Source organism: Aotus nancymaae, unplaced genomic scaffold (genome assembly GCF_030222135.1).
Source record: "Aotus nancymaae isolate 86718 unplaced genomic scaffold, 86718_ANA_hifiasm-v0.15.2.pri h1tg000011l, whole genome shotgun sequence".
In the NCBI taxonomy this organism is placed as follows: domain Eukaryota; kingdom Metazoa; phylum Chordata; class Mammalia; order Primates; family Aotidae; genus Aotus; species Aotus nancymaae.
In genome coordinates this window covers 60,722,856-60,735,528 of record NW_026988422.1, presented here as the reverse complement: position 1 = coordinate 60,735,528, position 12,673 = coordinate 60,722,856, and the positions used below count along the sequence as shown (strand labels likewise).

At 44.2% G+C, this 12,673-nt stretch overlaps 1 long non-coding RNA gene across 1 annotated transcript; it reads left to right on the top strand.

The window, feature by feature from the left end:
* The first annotated feature begins 129 nt into the window (after positions 1–129).
* Positions 130–6,427, top strand: LOC105734136 (uncharacterized). The gene is made up of 3 exons (XR_001111432.2): positions 130–199; positions 4,936–5,032; positions 5,485–6,427. It is a non-coding gene; the product is annotated as an uncharacterized LOC105734136 (long non-coding RNA).
* The last annotated feature ends 6,246 nt before the right edge of the window (positions 6,428–12,673 follow it).

The window sequence follows — 12,673 nt, the reverse complement described above, 5'->3', positions numbered from 1 at the left end:
CCCGCCTCCGCGACAGCTTTCGCCAGCCACGTGACCCGGCTTGGAGGACCTGGCACCATAGAGACCGCACACTGTTCTCCTAGAAGGGACCTTGGGGGACGGGCCTTTTCCTCGACCCCGCCGGAAGACCAGGCTAGCGCGGAGCGGGGCCGGCGCACAGAGGGCGGTGCTCTCTCTGCGGCGGGCAAGCGTCTCTATGGTTGGTTCCTGTGGTCCCGCCGCCATTTTGTATGGGGGCCTTGAGCAATGAGCAGCTTGGGGACGGTTTCGAGGCGGGGTTCCGAGGAGCTGGGGGTGGGGCCGGCTTGGAGCCGCTACCTCCAGAGGCGCGACTCTCGCACTGCCCTGGTGCGTGCCGCGGTGCCGCCGTTGGGGATGGGGGCCGGGGCGAGGCGTGTCCGGCCCGTGCGCGAGCCAGAAGCGACGGTGCTCAGCGTGGGAGAGCGGGCGCGCCGGCAGCCCCGGCGTGGAGTCGCCGTGGCAGGGGCGCCAGACCTTCCCGCGTGCTCCTCGCATTTTCCCTACGCGTTTACCCTACGCATTTGCCCTGGTTTATTTTTGTTCCCATCCACCCTCGAGACCATGCTCCAAGAGGTCGAGGGGCAATGAGTTATTTTAAGTGGATGATTTCATGTCCTTTGATGTTTGACTGACTTTGTCATGTGCGATGGGTTTTATATGGACGCTGTTTCTCGGTGAAGGTTCGCGGTGAACACGTGTGTAACAGCTAAAGAAAAGGGCTTGCTGCCTTGAATCAATGAGGGTTACTTAGAATTATTTCTCTAGTGAAAAGGACATGGGCGAGTTTAAAGAGTGTTGACAGATCGAGGCAGATTCTAGACTGAGCTGTCCAATAAGGTGGTCATTAACTACTCGCTAAGTTTCTCAGTCGTACTAGTCCCATTTCATGAGCTCCATGACCTCTTGATTGGACAGTGCAGATTATAGCCCATTCCCAGCATCGTAGAAAGTTGTATTGGACAGAGCTGATCTAGATGGTGGGAATAGTTTTATACTGGTCATCCAGGCCTTTGTAAGTGCTGCTAGGTCATGGTTAATCACGTTAGTCCTCTAGACAGATAATTCTAATGTATTATTGGGTATGGGTGTACTTACTAGCAATAAGTTTTACCAACAAGTAATGTGCCTACAGCATGTAAGCCTTCTGTTTTGGGGCCAGAGTGAAAGCAATAGTTAACAATTACCAAGTAATTCAGAGCCAGGCCGTTTTATATGCACCCTCAGCCTTACAAATTTATGACGCAGGTGGTGTTTTTTTCAGTTGTGTAGACTTTTTGCCCATTAGGACACAATTATAAAACCCTGCTTTTATCCATGAAGCCATTAATAGATTGCCTTTTTTTGAAGTAGAATAAAACAGTCTGCCTTCAAATAACTTAAAATCTGATACGGGAAATAAGACGCGCTGTAATAAATAATATGAAAGAGAATGGGATAAGTACCAGAAGATTCTGAACAAAATTAATGAAGTCAAGGGAGAAAAAAAGTTTTTTTTTTTTTTTTTTTTTTTTTTGGTTGTTGGAGGAGGATGAGACCAGTAGGTAAAAGTTTAAGGATAGCTAAAAGTTGAATTTGCAATAATGGAAGTAGGTGAGAGTGTAATGCATACCAAGCAAAAAAGAATTAATGAAATAAGCAAAAACATGAGGGGTGGTCCTATCTTAGTCTTCCAAAGGAGCAAATAAATCCACCATGAGAGGAATGAATTAATGGCATCTGCAGCAACCTGGATGAGATTGGAGACTTATGTTCTAAGTGAAGTAACTCAGGAATAGAAACCCAGACATCGTATGTTCTCACTCATAAGTGGGAGTTAAGCTATGAGAATGTAAAGGCATAAGAATGGTACAGTGGACTTTGGGGACTCAGGGAAAAAGGGCTGGAAGCGGGTGAGGGATAAGAGACTACAAATTGGGTTCAGTGTATACTGCTCGGGTGATGGGTGCACCAAAATCTCACAAATCACCACTGAAGAACTTACGCATGTAACTAAATGCCACCTGTTCCCCAAAAACCTATGGAAATAAAAACAAACAGCAACAACAAAAACGGGTACTAGGCTTAATACCTGGGCGACAAAATCTGTACAACAAACCCCCATGACACAAGTTTGCCTATGTAACAAACCTGCACACGTGTCCCTGAACTTAAATAAAAAACAAAACAAAATTTAAAAAAGAATAAAACAGTCTGCCTTCAAATAACTTAAAATCTAATATGGGAAATAAGACATGCTGTAATAAGCAATATGAAAGAGAAAGGAGTAAGTACCAGAAGATTCTGAGCACAATAATAAAATTAAGAGAGGAAAAAAAAAAACACCTTTCTTTTTTGGTTGTTGGAGTAGGAAGAGACCAGCAGGTAAAGCTTTAAAGTCAGCTAAAAGTTGAATTTGCAATAATGGAAGTGGGCAAGGGTATGATGCATTACCACGCAGAAAAGAATCAATGAAATACGCAAAAGCGAGAGGCCCTATCTTAGTCCTCTGAAGGGGCAAATAAACCGAACTTCTTTGACTTTACCCGCATTGTGAGCAGACAGCCATGCTGTACCAATAACTTGAACTTCTGACAAGTATGGTAATGGAGCCAAGTGAATCAGACTAATTTAATGATAGGCATAATTTTTATGATTATTTTATGCTATGATTCTACATAATTACATATACAGAATAAGCAATTCATGAAAATGGATAATTAATATTTTTATATAGTTAAACCACTGTAAACGTTTTTCTTTCCTATTAATTTACCAAGGTTTGTAAATCAGCATCTATTGATAGTTTACTGGTTCCACGAATTCTTTAACCTTCACTCACTTTACTCTCTTTGTTCTTGTTTGGGGTAAGGACCCTGTGAAGGATAGTGGGTTTTGAAGCACCGGATTCTTCTTGCTGTAGGGTGCTTTCCAATTCAAGTTCTCCCAGTACCATTATGGTCTAGGCTTGGTTTGCCACCACCACCACCAGTAGGGGGAGACATGCACCCTTAAATCCTACATTTAGGGATTTGCGAATGTTTCTTTTTTCCATCTACTTCATGAAATAGTAACCTGCGAGAGGTCCTGGTTTAAATAAATAAATAAGAAAGAAATTGTAACCTGCCTATCCATATGAGGATCTGAATTTTTAATGCTGCATAGGATATCATGAAGAGTCAACCATGAACCGAGTTTTATTTGAAGATACTTTAAAGGGTATAATCTATTGTACAATTTAAAATATTTATAAGCAATTGTTTAATAATTGTTGAATTTAAAATTAAGTCATTTAAAAATATTTAAAAGTAATTAAAATAGGAGGCAGTGAAAGTATTCAAATGATCTAGTTTCCAATCCCAGCTCCTATCAATATCATTTTACAAAAGAAAGGGCATTTTGATATCTTTTCCATATGCACAGGAAGAAAGATAGGACATAACCTCACAATTTAAAAATAGAATAATTTCAGCCGGGTGTGGTGGCTCATACGTGTAATTCCAGCACTTTGGGAGGCTGAGGCGGGCAGACCACCTGAGGTCAGGAGTTTGAGACCAGCCTGGCCAACATAGTGAAAATCCATCTCAACTAAAAATACAAAAATGAGCCAGGTGTGGTGGGTGCCTGTAGTACCAGCTACTCGAGAGGCTGAGGCAGGAGAATTGCTTGAACCCAGGAGGCAGAGGTTGCAGTGAGCCAGGATCCCACCATTGCACTCCAGCCTGGGCGACAGAGCAAGACTCCATCTCAAAATAATAATAATAATAATTTGGGGTGTATGAAAAACTTAAAGCCTTAGTCTAATTTTTCCAGTTTGGCTGAGGACTGGTGAAAACAGCATCACAAGGACTAGCAGCAGTTCTTAGACTGGTGTTTGGGAACCACTGATTTCATTTTCCTGAACGTCAGTTTGGCCGTCTGTAAAACAGTTATCCTCTAGTTTGAATCTAGAATCTAGCATTATTGGTGCTGATCACTTCGTAAGTTTTTAAAGAAGATTTGATGCAGTGGTAAGTGTGTGTCATGGGTCAGTGAGAGGAGAGGGGCTCCAGTCTGTGTGGGCAGGGGATGTACAGGTGCCAGATGGCAGAGGCAGAAGTCAGGGATAGTGGGATGTATGACCTTTTTTCCCTTAGCAGTCAGGTGACAAGGCCCTCACCAGCCAGACTGATTCTTGGCTCATATTTTAGGGGAGTATTTGGCAGAGCAGGTACACTAAAGGGATAATATTCAGGTTATGGTCAGGCTGTTCATATATAGGCAAAGGTTTGATTTTAGAGGCAGTGGAAAACCCTCCCACTGCTTGACACCCAGATACTCTGGAACCCAAGACAAAATCTTCCATAACACGGAGTGCTTGTTATTTGCCAGACATTGTCCTGAGTGATTTGCCTACATTTATTCACTTAATCCTCCCACTATCCTATAAGATGGATGTAGTATCATTATTTTCTTTTTACAGAGCAGGAGGCTAAGATACAGAGGCCCATGTCACTTGCCAAGGTCACCAGTGGTAAGTGGTAGAACCAGGATTTGAATTCCAGAGTTCTTGCCACTTTGCTTGACAGACTCCATGTTAAAGTGGAAATGGGTAATATCTCAGCCTTTCCTGCTATGCTAAGGAGGAGGCCAGTGGGAATCTAGAAGCACTATGAGGAATAAAAATAAAATCTTAAGCCCTTCAGCCAACTGGACTGACCCCCTCTTGGCCAGGCATTTCCCAGAGAAACCCTGAAAACTGAGTGTCTAGCATGCTGGGGAGAGAGGTCAGACATGCCTCAGTATGCCCCTTCCTTATTACCCTTTTCTTTAGCCAGAATTCTTTCCTAAAGTGTAAGCAGAAACTAGCTGTAGAAAACAAGAAATGGATGACCCATTCCTTTATCGCCATTAGCCAATCACCTGAGGTAGTGACTGCACTCCCCCGTCTCTTTACAGTTTCAAAGTGACAACTTGCCAGTTTCACAATGCATCCCTTCCTAAAAACTGACCACCATCTCTGGACTAGTTTTGGCTGACTCATGGAGGATGTACGGTGAGGATTTTTGTGTCTTCTGCTTCACCTTTTCATGTCAGAGTAAAACTGCCTTTGCAAAGATTATGATGGTAAGAGAAGTCTAGCATGGCTGACTCCATTTTGCTTCTGCCTCATAGGCTGGCTGTCCTCACTCATTCCTGGGTGTAGGCCAAGCTAACCATGGGAGGCATTTCATTTATAGTTTAACTTTGAAGTAAGAATGATAATAGGCCCTCCATGAAACTAACCCCCTCTTTCCTCAGGGACCGAAACCACTTTTGTAAAAGCAATGAAAGACTACAAGATTAGGATTATGGGATGGGCCTGAATTCTGCTAAAATGTAGGTGTAATTAAATGATAACCAGCCATTGTTTCAGAAGTCACAAAATTTGTAACTTCCCCAAATACTCCTTCCTATAGATAATCACTATTTTAGAATCTAAGATTGAACTTTTGAGTTGTTTTTCAGACTTTTGCATCCCGGCAACTGACTAACTTCACCTGGATGATCTGAGACTCAGGAATCAACGGGTCCTGTGGGCCCCCCACCTAGAGGCTGACTCAGCACATGAGGACTGTTTTCCACACCCATGTGATTTCTTCCCCAACCAGTCAGCAGCACCCATTCCCTAGCCCCCTCCCACCAAATTATCCATAGTACTCTAGCCTCTCAGTTCTCAGGAAGACTGATTTGAATAATAAACTCCCACCTTCTGCTTACCTAACCCTGCAATAAGTAAACTCTTTCTCTACTGCAATACTGCTGTCTCAGTGAATTGGTTTTATCTATGCAGTGGTAAGAAGAACCTGCTGGGCAATTACAAGAGGGCCAAAAGCTCCACCCTTGAACCATGCTAACACCACCACTTTTTTTTTTTTTGAGACGAGTCTCATTCTGTTTCCAGGCTGGAGCGCAGTGGTGTGATCTCAGCTCACTGCAAGCTCTGCCTCCTGGGTTCAAGCAATTCCCCTGCCTCAGTCTCTCAACTAGCTGGGGCTACAGGCATACACCACCACATCTGGCTAATTTTTTTGTATTTTAGTAGAGACGGCTTTCACCACGTTGGCCAGGTTGGTCTCAATCTCCTGACCTAGTGATCTGCCTGCTTCAGCCTCCCAAAGTGCTAGGATTACAGGCATGAGCCATCATGCCTGGCCAACACCACCACCTTTTTTGAACATGGGACTCAGGAAGAAATGTGAAGCCCAATTGCATATATGCTTGTTTCTCCTTTCATAAATATTCATGACTTCTACAACTTACTGAATGTGATATATTTGGCCATGCAGCTAAGCATAAATTTCTGCTTGCTTTAGCCCTCCCTTGAAGTGCTTGCTCTCAGCTTCTTCTGAAGGTTACACTTTCCAGCCTGTGGGCCGGCAGGCTGCAATCCTTTATGAGAAATAAAGCTTTCCTTCCAAATTTATGAACTTTGTGATTCTTCATTTGACAATTAGGTACAGGCACTTGTGTGGAAAGGAGGATGCCAGGAATGGGGGCTGGGCATTGTAAAAGCATACTACAGAAAATGCCTCCAGCTGGTCATCTTTTTCTTTTTCTCCGCACATTGTAGAGCTATGTGGGGTGTGTTTGTGTGTGCGTGCACACACGTGTTGTGTGGTATATGCTGATCTCAACCCACATACCTGCCCAAACTATTTAGAAGCTGCCTTGTATCTGTTAGACCCTCATCTCAAATCTTTTTAGTGGAAAGACTTTTAAAGTATTGTCCCCAAAAGAGCACAAGGAACTTCACCCCAAAATATGGCTCCTTGATATAATGAGTATTTTGAGTTAAAGTCCCTTAGAGATCAATAGATGTTGGAAAAGACTTTTCGCTTATCTACATAAAGATTGGATGGACCCTACAAGGAGAACAATTGTTTCCCCAGCCCCATTATGTATTTTCTTTTTGTTTATTTTTTTGAGACGTAGTCTCACTCTGTCACTCTGGAGAGCAGTGGCACGATCTTGGCTCACTGCAACCTCTGCCTCCTAGGTTCAAGTGATTCTCCTGCTTCAGCCTCCTGAGTAGCTGATATTACAGGCATGTGTCACCACACCCAGCTAATTTTTGTTTTTTGTATCTTTAGTAAACATGGGGTTTCACCATGTTGGTCAAGCTGGTCTTGAACACCTGAACTCAAATGGTCTGCTTGCCTCCGCCTCCCAAAGTGCTAGGATTACAGGCGTGAGCCACCTCAGCGGCCATTTTTTTTTTTTTTGAGACAGAGTCTCACTCTGCCACTTAGGCTGGAGTGCAGCGGCACGATCTTGGCTCACTGTAACCTCTACCTCCCTGAGTTCAAGCAATTCTCGTGCCTCAGCCCCTTGAGCAGCAGGGGTTACAGGCATGCACCACCATGCCCAGCTAATTTTTGTATTTTTAGTACAGACAGGGTTTTGTCATATTGGCCAGGCTGGTCTTGAACTCCTAGCCTCAAGAGATCTGCCTACCTCAGCCTCTCAAAGTGCGGGGATTACAGGAGTATGCCACCATGCCTGGCTTCCTCCTATTATCTATTGCAGAAAAGACCAAGAATGTAACCACACGTGAACAGACTCTTTCACAAGATAATGTGTCTCTTGCAGACTCACTCAGAAAACCATTTAGAAATTAATCTGTTTCCCAATCCATTCCTTCTCCCTAGCAATCATTTATTGCCATTCAACAGAATTACCTATATTCCCTATCTCCCCTTCCACCTGAAATAAGGCTATCTGGACCCCATTGGGAAGTGGGGTAAGCACTCTGTGGTTCTGTGCACATACTCAGGTATGAAAAAGGATGATTTATTTACCCAGAAATGGGTTTCTTTAAGATGTTGAGTATTCTTTTTAAAATTAAAAGACTGCTTCTTTCTGGTAAAGTCCTGTCCCAGCTGGCATCACGGGACCTGTTAATCTGGAGTTGTTACTGAATTGATGGCCATTCCCATGCAGAAATATCGTGGATTTGGTCTCCTGTTTTGTGGACAAGTATAATGGGATAACCCACAAGATTTATCCCCAGGGTAAATCCAAGAAAATTCATTGCAGTGTCTTGTGCTAATAGTTTAATGAAATTCTCCCTCCAGCAATTTCTGACAGGGCATGGGGATTTTCTCCAGTGTCACCATACTTCAGCAGGAGTGACTGTCATCCAGGTGCAGGTGTTCTTGGCTGTCCTTTACCTCTTGTCTCTTCTTATCACACATAGCTAAGAAAGCAGATGACAGGTTCATCTCTACTACATGGGGAATTACCAAGTGGTTGCCTAGCAACTCACACAGCACAATCAACATGGTCTCTGTTGTGGAATGTAGAGGGTTAGCTTTCTTTTCAAGAATGTATTTCCATACTTCTTTTGGGTTTCTAGAAAAGAAGGCATGTTTCCTGGATTTGAGGTTAGTAAAATGGACTTTTGTATTGCTTTTCCCAGTATTCATTCTATAGTAGGCCATTATTGTAACAAATGACAATTATCTGATCAAATCATTAATACAGCAATTGTTTCACTTCAATTCAGTAAGCATCTTCTACGTGCCACATACCATACTAGATACTGTAAGGAATTATAAGGATGCACAAGTGTGGTCCCTGGTCTCAGGGAACCTAAATTTTAGTGTAGATGCTTAGACATTTAATAGATTTGTATAAATCACTTGTTTACTCATGTGAAACAGATAGCTCTCTATATATGTAAAATAAAGGTGTCTTTATTTGGAAGAGTTCCTTTGTGTTTGATCAAAGGATTTTTTGCTTGTATTTAGATTACTGCCTTTATAGCTAACAGCTGCAATCAGTTCAAAAAGCTGTAATTAAAAACTGTAATCACTTTTAAGACATAGCTCCTATTGGAATCTAAGTAATTAGCAGTTCTTAAACAGCTCTTGTTGGAATATGCCTCTGCTGCTGCTGATGTTATCAGATAGGATGGTGCTGCTCTGTGTCTGCACTGCAGTCTTTCTGCATAATTGCTGCTGTGGCATTCACAGCTCCCTGCTTCTATTTTACACATTCCAGTTTAAAAGAAGCCCCTTGCCTTTCTTTGTCTACTTTGCAACAGTGCAGCTGCCTCTTTGCAAAGAGGGACTTCGGCATGTCACCAGTCTTGCATTAGGGAATCCTTTGATGACTTGAGCTAACTTCTTTGCCACTTGGGAGACAGTTGCTAGACAGAGCCTGGGATTTGACTAGCCCTTTTCCCATGAATTGACTCATCTGGTGAATTGTGGCATCTTCAACCTCAGGAAGGTGCCAAGGCATGGGTGTGAAGTAAGTGTCTTTGATGCAGTTGGTGCATATTCGTTAGATTCTCCACCTGAGTGAACTATACTGCGGCTCCATCAAGAAAAGAGGGTGCTTTTGTGGATAGTTGTGCTGCAGCCCCAGAATCATCTTCTAGCATTTTTGGCTAGTGCTCTTTGGTTTCTCTGCTTGCCTTCCCAGTCCCTGTGTAGGACCTGCCCCTTAATCGTTTTCTCCGCTGTCCAGTTCCCTTAGATCCCTTGAGAAATCATTTGGACCTCTTGCCTTCACACAGAGCCCCTGACCTTTGCTTCCCAATACAATGTCAGCCAGAAGGTAGGGGACAAAGGATAGAAAGGGACTGTGTGAGACCAAACATTGTACAGACATTTTCCTTAAGCTTTCTCATTTCATCCTCATAACCACTTCTCCCTAGCTCTTCACAGCCCCATTCCAACCATGAAGCTCAAAAAAGTGCTATACAGATTGCTCTAATGAGTACTGACGTAGTCTCCTGTCTCAAGTCAGTTTTTCACTTAGGATCAAACCAACCAACATTTACTGTGTACTGTGTCCCTGCCTAGGGTTAGGGGCAGGGTAAAGCACAAGGCCCAGTCTCTTCACTTAAGGAGTTCCGAGAATGGTTTTATAAGTGCTACAATAATATAAATGTGGGAACACAAGCAGGAGATCAGTTAGTTTAGATAAAGGATGAGCGTTCAGGAAGAGATACTAAGAGAGCCATTTAGATCTGGAAGGTTGGCTAACAAGGGAGGACACTCTATTTACCCTTAAAAATGGGCCTAGAGAAAGCTGGGTGTTGGCCGGGCATGGTGGCTCATGCCTGTAATCCCAGCACTTTGGGAGGCCAAGGCAGATGGATCAACCTGAGGTCAGGAATTCAAGACCAGCCTGGTCAACTTGGTGAAACCCCGTTTTCTACAAAAATACAAAACTTAGCTGGGCATGGTGGCAGGCACCTATAATCTCACCTACTTGGGAGGCTGAGCCAAAAAGCTGGGTGTTGGCTGGGCACAGTGGCTCACACCTGTAATCTCAACACTTTGGGAGACTGAGGTGGGTGGATCACCTGAAGTCAGGAGTTCAGGACCAGACTGGTCAACATGTTGAAACCCTATTCTCTACTAAAAATACAAAAATTAGCCAATGTGGTGGCATGCACTGATAATCCCAGCTACTTGGGAGGCTAAGGCAGGAACATGGCTTGAATCTGGGAGGCGGAGGTTGCAGTGAGCTGAGATTGGGTCACTGCACTCCAGCCTGGGCAACAGATCAAGACTCTGTCAAAGAAGGAAAGGAAAGGAAAGGAAGAAGGAAGAAAGGAAGGAAGGAAAAGTAGGAAGGAAGGAGGGAAGGAAAGAGAGAGAGAGAAAGAGCAAGAAAGCAAGCGAGTGAGCTGGGTGCAGTGGTGAGTGCCTGTAGTCGGAGACCAGCCTGGGCAACATAGCGAGACCTCGTCTCTAAAAATAATAATAAAATAAAAATTGATCATGGACCCAGAGCGGAGATCTGTTGCCCTTTGATGTTGGGAAATCCTTTACCGCTTGAATCTAAATCCTTTATGCTGCAGTTTACACCATTATTCCCTCTCATTTCAACTTCAGTTAAAATTGCAAAAATCTGTGCCTAATACCCTAGTCACTCAGAGGCCTATAGCAAGTCATATCTGGCTCACTACCCTAACAGAGAAAAAAACACTATTTTCGTCTTTCCCCAAAACCCCGTGGCTAGACTCTTCTAGCTGCTGCACTAGGAACAGTTTCTGAGAGATTCCTCCCACTAGGGCCTTCCCTGGAAGGGCGAAGATAGGCAGGGCAATCAGCTAGCTGGGCGGCCTGCCCCAGATAATTGCACTTGGAAAGAGTCTGCATTATAAGCACTTCTCAGGGTATCTTCACTGAAGACAGAATTTTCAAAGTTAAATGACACAAAAGACAGGAATAAAGTACAGTGTCTCACAACATCCCCTACCAGATTTTACCAGCCAATGGGGTCATACTGACCTAGGAGGTCATGTTGACAACCAGACCTAAATTTCACGAGCTCTGGTCTCCTACTGAAGGTCTATAGAACTTGCTAGTCATCCCCTCGCCCTGCTAACTCATCCTCAGTTATTTCTGGGAGCCCCCTGAAGTATTTTCCATAGGTTCATAGGCAAACCAACTGTGTTCTTCCACTTCCGCCTCCCGATTCACGCTCTGCTATTCACAAGCTCCTTAAAATGGGGTACCTCATCAGTGTCTATGGCCTCCATAAGAACACTGTTCTTGCAGTGTTCATTCCTGCTGCCCTGCTGGGAAGAGCATTCTCTCCCTTCTCACCTGGGGCCACTCTAAGCCAGCAAGTCGCCAAAGTGGAGGGTGGGATAGGGACTCTCTCACAGACTGGCTGCACTTTATTAAATGCGTTGTGAAGCAAAGCTGCATATATCATTTTTTTTTTTTTTAGACAGAGTCTCACTCTCTCACCCAAGCTGGAGGGCAGTGGTGCAATCTCTGCTCATGGCAACTTCTACCTCCCGGGTTCAAGCAATTCTTCTGCCTCAGCCTCCCAATTAACTAGGACTTACAGGCGTGCACCACCGTGCCCGGTTAATTTTTTGTATTTTTAGTAGAGACGGGGTTTTACCATATTGGCCAAGCTGGTCTTGAACTCCTGACCTCGTGATCTGCCCACATGGGCCTCCCAAAGTGCTGGGATTACAGGTGTGAGCCACTGCACCCAGCCAATGCTGCATATATGTTTAGTTGCATGAAGCCTCACACAGTTACTCCTTTTTCCATTTATTGCCCCTCACTCTTCCCTCACTGGGGCTGGAAATGAGTCTCTCAAACCATCATGGAAGATGACAGCTCATTAGTACCTTCCATTACCCTTATCTTTCTCCCCAGAGAGCTCTGCACCCAAACAAAACAACTCCCACAAAACCAAACAAATAAAATTCAAAATCCCCTTCAATTCAAAATAGCAAAAGTACGTCAATTGATGCAAATAGTTACCAATACTTGGGTGGACATGTTGGGGTTTTGGGGTTCAGGGGAGCCCTTAGCTCCCCTGAGAGACATTTCTCCAGATTCTTGGTTTATGACTTTTTTAAGAATGGGAGAGGAGGGGCCAGGATCCAAGATGGCTGATCACTAGCAGCTCGGGCTCGTAGCTCCCAGTGAAAGTGCAGAGAACGAGAGGACGCCACACTTTCAGAAGAATATTTGTTGCTCACGGACCAAGAGATTCCCAGCGAAGGAGCCCCACAGGTCACCAGGGTGACTCTTGTGGCTGGCGTGGCGGTTTTGCTGGCGCCTTAGCACAGCAGTTCTTGGTGCAGAGTCCGGAGATTCCCAGGCAGAAAAGCACCATCAATCTTAACACCGCTATTTTGGCCGGCGCAGTGGATTGCTCAGATTTT